This window comes from Gopherus flavomarginatus, chromosome 4 (assembly GCF_025201925.1).
Source record: "Gopherus flavomarginatus isolate rGopFla2 chromosome 4, rGopFla2.mat.asm, whole genome shotgun sequence".
NCBI lineage: Eukaryota > Metazoa > Chordata > Testudines > Testudinidae > Gopherus > Gopherus flavomarginatus.
The window spans coordinates 206,920,394-206,928,076 of NC_066620.1; the positions used below are offsets into that span (position 1 = coordinate 206,920,394).

Genomic DNA, 7,683 nt, shown 5'->3' on the forward strand with positions numbered 1-7,683 from the left:
GTCTAGTTTCCCAACCGCAAGTACTGAGAGTTTGTATAAGAGAAGTAAACGTTTATTAAGAGAAGAAAATCCAGCATGAATCTGGGAGAATGCTGCGAGGATGACTTGAAAGAAAGCAAACAATAAGTAAAACACTCACTCTGCAGTATCTTGGGCAATAGTCCTTTGCCTCAGTTTCCTACTGAAAGTCCTTTAACAAGCTGCTCCCCATTTCCCTCCTGTGCATCACACCCATGGTTGGCTATCTGAGGTCAGTACTGTCTCAGAGTCCAGGGGACCTCCCGCTTCTGGGGTAAGGGGGGTTTGAGTGATGCCTCCATCTCTGGTCCATCAGCTGTTGCTGCGGTCTGTGCCACTTCTTGTCAATATTTCTGCCACTCTCTTGGCCATTGTTACTGCCGCAGCTTGCGGCTGTCGCTGTCTCTGTTGGCATCTCTGCCACTGCTCATTGCTGTCGCTGTCACCGATGCCCGCAGCTGCTCACCATGTTCTGAGGTTCTACCACTGAGCCCAGTTCTTAGAGACTTCAGCTCTTCGTGATTTCACTGGGTAGTGGAAATCTCTCTGCTGCTGCCTCTTCTGTGTGTCATTTCAAGGCAGCACTGTCTCCACACCAGGACACAGTTCCCTTAGATCAGACAATCATTGATATCAGTTCTAGCGATCTGAGAAAGAACCAGGATTCTCAATTGAGTCTAGTCATTTCTGTCTTTAAAAATTGGTTGCGAAGGGTCAAATGGTTCCTAGAACCCTTTAAACCAGTGGTTCCCAAACGTGTTCCGCCGCCTGTGCAGAGAAAGCCCCTGGCAGGCCAGGCAGGTTTGTTTACCTGCTGCGTCTGTAAGTTTGGCTGATCGCGGTTTCCAGTGGCCTCGGTTTGCTGCTCCAGGCCAATGGGAGGTGCTGGAAGTGGCGCAGGCCGAGGGATATGCTGAACGCCTTTCCCACATCCCCCATTGGCCTGGAGCAGCGAACTGCGGCCAGTGGGAGCCACGATCCAACGAACCTGCGGATGGGGCAGGTAAACAACCTTGCCCATCCCGCCAGGGATTTTCTCTGCACAAGCAGCGGAACAAGTTTGGGAACCATTGCTTTAAACTCTTAGGAACAAAGAAAGTGTGCTCTGCTTACAGGATGGGGGACTCTATCCTGGGAAGGAGTGATTCTAAAAAAGACTTGGAGGTGGTGGCCAATAATCAGCTGAACATAGACGTTCAGTGTGAAGCTGTGGCCAAAAGAGCTAATGCGATCCTTGGATGCATAAACACGGGAACCTTGAGTAGAAGTGGAGAGATTATTTAACCTCTATATTTTGCACTGGTGGAATACTGTGTCTAGTGCCGGAGTTCATAGTTCCAAGAGGATGTTGAGTACATTGGAGAGGGTTCTGAGAAGAGCCACAAGACTGATTAAAGGATTAGAAAGCATGCCTTTTTGTGACAGACTCAAAGGATATGTCTACACAGCAATTAAACATCCGTGGCTGGCTTGGGTCACCTGGCTTGGGCTCACGGGGACTGGGCTGTAGGATTTAAAATTGCAGTGTAGTTGTTCGCATTCAGGCTGGAGCCTGGGCTCTGGGACCCTGTCCTCTCCCATGTGTATTTCTAGGTACAAAAATGCTAGGCCTGGCTACCCATGAACACTTCTGCTCCTGCAGCGTTCTGGTGGCTACAGCAACAGGAGACAGGGAAGCACACTAACGTGCAAGTGTCCCTAAGGCTATGTTGACATTGGAAGTAGAGGTGTCATTTTGACTATCCACCCTGAGAATGCATCCGAATTTCAGATGGGATCATACTGGGAGCGATTAGCTAGTTCCACCACTTGCTCTGCCATGGCTACACTTCTGTTTTTGTTGCACAAGTTCATGCAGAGCTTGCACAGGTATGTGTAGACAAGCTGGAAATGACACCTCCACCTCCAGTGCAGACACACCCTTAGAGGATGTGAGAGCTGATAAGCTCTTTCCAGCTGGAAATGAGAGAGGTCAAGGGCTCATAATCCATGTTCTAATTACACTTCTAAAGTGTCTTTCACTGGCACTCCTGGCTCTCAACCACTAGATGACAGCCCAAGCAGAAAGATGCTCCTTCTAACTGAGAATCAGCCTTGAAATAGGAACCTGATGTATCTCAGTTGAGCCTATTGGACTTTTGTGACATATAACAAGGGTGATCACACAGCCTGATATTAGGATTTTTGTCTTATATACACAACAAGCTCCCTTATAATAATTTATTATTATAGATATACCTATCTCCTGAAACTAGAAGGGACCCTGAAGGGTCATTGAGTCCATCCCCTACCTTTACTAGCAGGACCAAGTACTGATTTTGCCACAGATCCTTAAGTGGCCTCCTCAAGGATTGAGCTCACAACCCTGGCTTTAGCAGGCCAATGCTCAGACCACTGAGCTATCCTTCCTTCCCACACCCTCCAAAAAAGTGTTGTGATTTTTCACACTTGCTATCTGGTAACTCCTACAATGGAGACAGTCAAGAAAAGACAGCGTCTGCCTAAGGGCAGGTCTACACTATGGCAGGGATCGACTCTCAGAGATCGATCCATTGGCGATTGATTTAGAGGGTCTAGTAAATGCAGGGTATTTCATTTTATTTTTAATTTTAAAAAGATAAACAAACTGGATTTCATAAGGAGACTAAGAGAAACAGCCCCCTTGCCTCCCAAGCACACACAGACACAGACACAGACACACACACACACACACACTCTTCAGTAATATGATCTTAAGCCAGCTTGCTTTTATTAAAAGAAGAGTAAGAAGTATGATATGGTGATACAAGGACTCCTTTCTGGAATTTCTCCAGCTCACAAGGTTCTTTATAGCCTAAATAAGCAGCACTCCAGGGTTCCGCTGAAGCAGGATCTGATGATTTTAGAAGCAAGTGGTTGGCTGCCAGATTCCCAGAGATCCTGCCTAGACAATCAGTCAAAAAATCTCCTGTACAAAGAAAAGAGAATCAGATTTTTTGATGTTGTCCCATAGAACAGGAATAATATGATGTTTGATTTCAAATCAAAGGACAGGAGGAAATGCCCAGTCACTGACTGGTTAATGAAGAGATTCCTTATTAACCTTAGCGTAGGGAATCCATTGTAGCTACTGCAACATTCAGTTAGAAAGTTTTAATGGAGATAGCTATAAGTATCTAAATGGGTGAAATCACTGTCTATAACAAGTATACATCAGAAAAGCATGACACATCCATGTACACTTGTTCTATCAAACACACCTTGTCTACAACTGAAGGTAAAATGAGACTTATTTAGGTGATAGATCGCTAACTCTGAAGGAATGCAAGGAAACTCTAATTCTGCCTGAAGACTGACTCAGATCTGGTGGCAATTCCATGCTAGCAGCCCTGCCTGGTGATAGCACAGATCTCTGGGCATGCTCAGTGAGTTGGCCAGGAGAGCAGCCCTGCAGTTGGCAGCAAGGCCACTCCAGCTAAGATCCCTGTTTCCCTCTCTGTGGGCCCAAGGAGCTCCCACCATCACATCTCCTTCCCCAAGTGGCCTCTCTGGTGTTTTAGTGGGTGGGAAAGTCTCTCACCCTCCTAACTGTTTCTCTAGGACCTGTTCTTGCTGCAACATTAATGTGACCAGCTGAGTGGCTTGTATAATTTATGGCACCTCCAGTCACAAAGAACAGGAATAGGATGGGCTGCAGATTTGCACTGTGGCCGAGTTAACTTCACAGAGGGACCTTCCTGCTTAAACCATTCACACTCATTCGGAACAAGTTTTTTATAATTCCCTCCCTTGGTTTTCAAAAGGGGCAAATAAAGGGCTAGGAGCTGAGCTGCTTTAAAGACGGAAGGGGATTCGTCAGGTGTTAAAAGGAAAGAGAATAGTGCACATTCTTGCTCACACTGCAGGTCTCTTACCTTTGACAGCAAGAGCCAATCCAGCACTTTTTAAGGTATATAGAATTAGAGGGACATCCCCGAAAGTAACAGGAACCACCACGGCGTTTACATTCCTTTGGAGAAATTCTAGCCTGGGAGAATCCTAACAAAGAAAGAGTCTTCATTATCATTCTGCAGAGCAGGGTAAATTACAGTTGTGATGCCAGGCATTTCTCATTCACTAAGATCTGGCCAAGTCAGCTCAACTGTCTTCCAGTATGAACGTTTATCAGAGTTTTAGTACTATTTCCATGATTGCAGTTCTACCCACATTCAATGGCAGCCTGAAAGAAGAGAATGAAACAGGGACACTGACTGTCCAGCTGCAGTTTAGAACCATAGCTCAGAGCACAGGCATCTTTCACTGCTCCATGCCTTTAAGGGATGGAACTTGTTTTGTGGCGGGGGTGAGGTTTTGATTCTCTCTGGCTCTGACAGTGATGGGCCAGGCAGTACCATCAATGCTATTTGATTAAGTAGGGTGAACTGGCATAGGACTGGGTTGGGTAACTACAACTTATCGAAAGAGAAAGGCTTGAAAAAGTCCCTTCTGGTTTGAAAACCTGCCTGTCTCAGAGACTCTGTTCAGATTTTCTTTGGAAGGTTCACTCAAGAATAGTTTCCACATGAGCAATTGCCAGTTTTTGATTATACCTAAGGGGACTCTCATTTTAAAAATGAAGTTCAAATGTGCACAGCCAAATCTTGTTGATTAGTTTAGAACATTTGTTGTACTTTCACAAAACTATCTACAGCTAACAGATAGAAACTGACCCCCTAAATGATTCCTTGTCATGTCTGCAAACACTGTGTCACCCCCAGATGACATCATTTCTGTAAACAAAGCCAAGCCCCTTGTTGTGGAAGGTTTTGAGACACAGTGGAGCTAAGACATAGAGATGAGAGGCTGTCATTTTAGAGATCTGGGTTCTGTTCCTAGCTGTGTAACCTCTCAGTGGGAAGAGGCCTTACTTCATAATGTCAGGTTGTGAAGGGCACAGAATTATTAACACTAATAAGCAGCAGAAGTTACAATTTAAGTCATGGTATCCTGGCTCCTAACTCTATGCACCATCTCCCAAATCCAAGGGTAGATTGTAGGGGGCTAGACTTCATCTGTCAGTATCACATCCAGACATCCAGTTCTGTGATTGCCTGTTACAAGAACAGTACATGCTATCCAGATAGAATGTGGGGTGGCTTACGCAGCAAGCCTCCGTAAATTCTGAGGAAAACACTGAGGGGACGTGGATTTTGTTTTTTCTTGGGGGCAGGAGCCAGATATCATAAGAAAAAGTTAGAATAATTTTTCTAGTAGAAAGTGTTAGACAACCTGAGTAATGGCTCCCAGATATCCATTTATATCATCGCTTGTTTTCATTGACATCTTACCTGGGGCAGTCAGGAGCACCAAGAAGACAACAGCAGAGAGCAGGTAAAGGATCTTCATGGCTGGAGGTCGGCCAGGAACTCAGAGTCACTGGAGAGAAAAGACACCAAGACAGAGAGGAGACAGAGGACATTAAGACACTGGGGATAGTGACATGACATGCTGAGCTGTAGAAATATTGCTTTAATCCAAAGGACATTTCTAAAATGAGTTCTGCAATCTTTTTTGGATCATGCGCAAGGTTAGCATTTATTTCACCTGCACCTGCAGAGTGTGGAATTACTGCACACTTACATACTTTATAGGCTTTAACGTAGCACTTAAAGGAAGTCAGAAATCACAGAAGGAAGAAGAACAGTGGTTAGATGATCATGTTTATGATATTTCCCAGCACTGACAGCACTGGAGGAAGGAGCTGGACCCACCCCTCCCTATTTGTACCAAGTCTTGGGGAGCCCAGGGCTGGTAGTGCTTGAAAGCGCTCAAGCAGCACCAAGGAGGCTCCAGTCCAATTTGGCAACTGCCCCTCTTCCGGCATCTCTCTGTCTTTCCTTCCCCATTTCTCTCCTCCACCCTCTTCTCTGCTTCCTTTCCTTCCCCTCCCTGTGCCCTGATTTTTCTCTGTCTTTCCCTGTCCTTTCTCTTCCTGAACACTTCTCCTTTCAGTCTTCACCTTAACCCCTTCATCTTTCTTTCTTGCATGTTCTCTCTCTCTCTCCCCTCACCAGCATTTCTCTCCTGCCCTACCTTCTTCATCACTCCCCTCTACTCTCTTTCTTGCAGTCATCTTCCCTAAAGCCAGAAATCCTCCCAATTCAAAGTTCCCACAGCCTTACTCTTAGTTAATCAGGGGGGGATTAACTAGCACAGGGTGGCAGGGGGACACACACTGTGCATTTGGATAACTAGGATTTCTGGATAAAGGGAATTTGGATAACTGGAATTATCCTGTAGATGGTTTTAACTCAGGTAGCTTTAAAATAACCAACTTATCATTGGAATAAACATAATGTATGTAGTTTTGCTAATTCTCCATTCAAACTGGCAGGAAGGCGTGTTCTCCAGCTGAGTCTCGCAGAACCCCAAGTGGTTTCTTGAGATACCTAGAAACTTCATTCCGGTAGTTAGTTCATTCACTCAAGAGGTTATGATAGCTGTGTTCTTCTTCCTTTTCTGGATCTCACAGCCATCTCCCTAGATAGGACTTTAAAGGAAGAATTAATGGGCTGATTATCAGAGAAGCAACTATATTAGTTACCAGACAGGGGGCACTCTCAGTAGCCAGGTGTTGACAGTCCTGTTCACTGTCTCTCTCGTCCAGATATTTTTGCTTCAGGGAGTGATGCTTTGACTAAAACTGCCGGTTTTATACAGTTTCCAAGGGCTTGGTTTCTTCTTGGCAAAGCTGCTGTGGGCCAATCAGAAGGTGACCCCTGCTTCTGGGGAAGATTTGAAATGTCCAACCACAATTTGGACGTTGGAATTCTTGCAGCGCTTCCTGTGGAAAATTCCATGGTCTTTGTGCAAAACATGTTGTGCCATCCCAGACTGTGTAAGACATGTTAGGCCACTGTGGTTTGTGCAAAACATCTTGGGACATATAACGAATACCTGCTGGTTTAGCTCTGATCAGCAACTTACTTCTGCAGACCACTTCCCAGGAGCCTCCCTGCAGTGTGGTGCTTGGACAACTTGACATGACTCCATGTGAAACAATACTAGTCAACAGTACAGACACAAATTGTTGATGTGCCAAGCCTGGTGAATCCAATGGTGCCTGCTGGTGCTAAACACCTCTCAGGATTCATCTCATTCACATGATTCAGGTAGGAGAGGAGAAGTGATTGGACTTACACACTGCCTAGGAAAACTCAAAAGGTTCTATGCTGGATGTCAAGATACAGGGCTGCTTGTACCTCTGTCCCCTCACTGGTCTCTGATCGTTCCTCTTAAGCATAGGTCCTGGGCACTCACCTGTCCTGGGGTGTAATTTCACAAATCTCCCGCTCTCAGGATATGTCTACCTGAAATCAGAGGTGCATAGCACATGGACACACACACGGACTAGCTTTGATCTAGCAGAGGAACCAATAGCAGCAATGCCACAGAAGCACAGGTGAGCAACTCAAGTACGTATCCAGGGTCCCATGTGGACTTTTACAGCACTTGCTGCTGCCTGAGCTGCCAGGACTTCACTGATATTGTTATTCCAGCTAGCTAAATAAAGCTAGTTCTGGTACCTCTAACTGGCTGCATACACACCTCTGACTGCAGTGCTGACATATCTTGTGACCAGTGTTTGGGTACAGCACCCCATCTTTGCCAACCTCTTATTACCATGCAGGACGATCTGGCTTCTGA

The 7,683-nt window shown here is 45.6% G+C and overlaps 1 long non-coding RNA gene across 1 annotated transcript; it reads right to left on the reverse strand.

The window, feature by feature from the left end:
- Positions 1–2,750: 2,750 nt before the first annotated feature.
- Positions 2,751–6,650, reverse strand: LOC127048909 (uncharacterized). The gene is made up of 4 exons (XR_007773810.1): positions 6,581–6,650; positions 5,325–5,412; positions 3,912–4,035; positions 2,751–2,965 (listed from the first exon to the last, which is right to left on the reverse strand). It is a non-coding gene; the product is annotated as an uncharacterized LOC127048909 (long non-coding RNA).
- Positions 6,651–7,683: the final 1,033 nt, after the last annotated feature.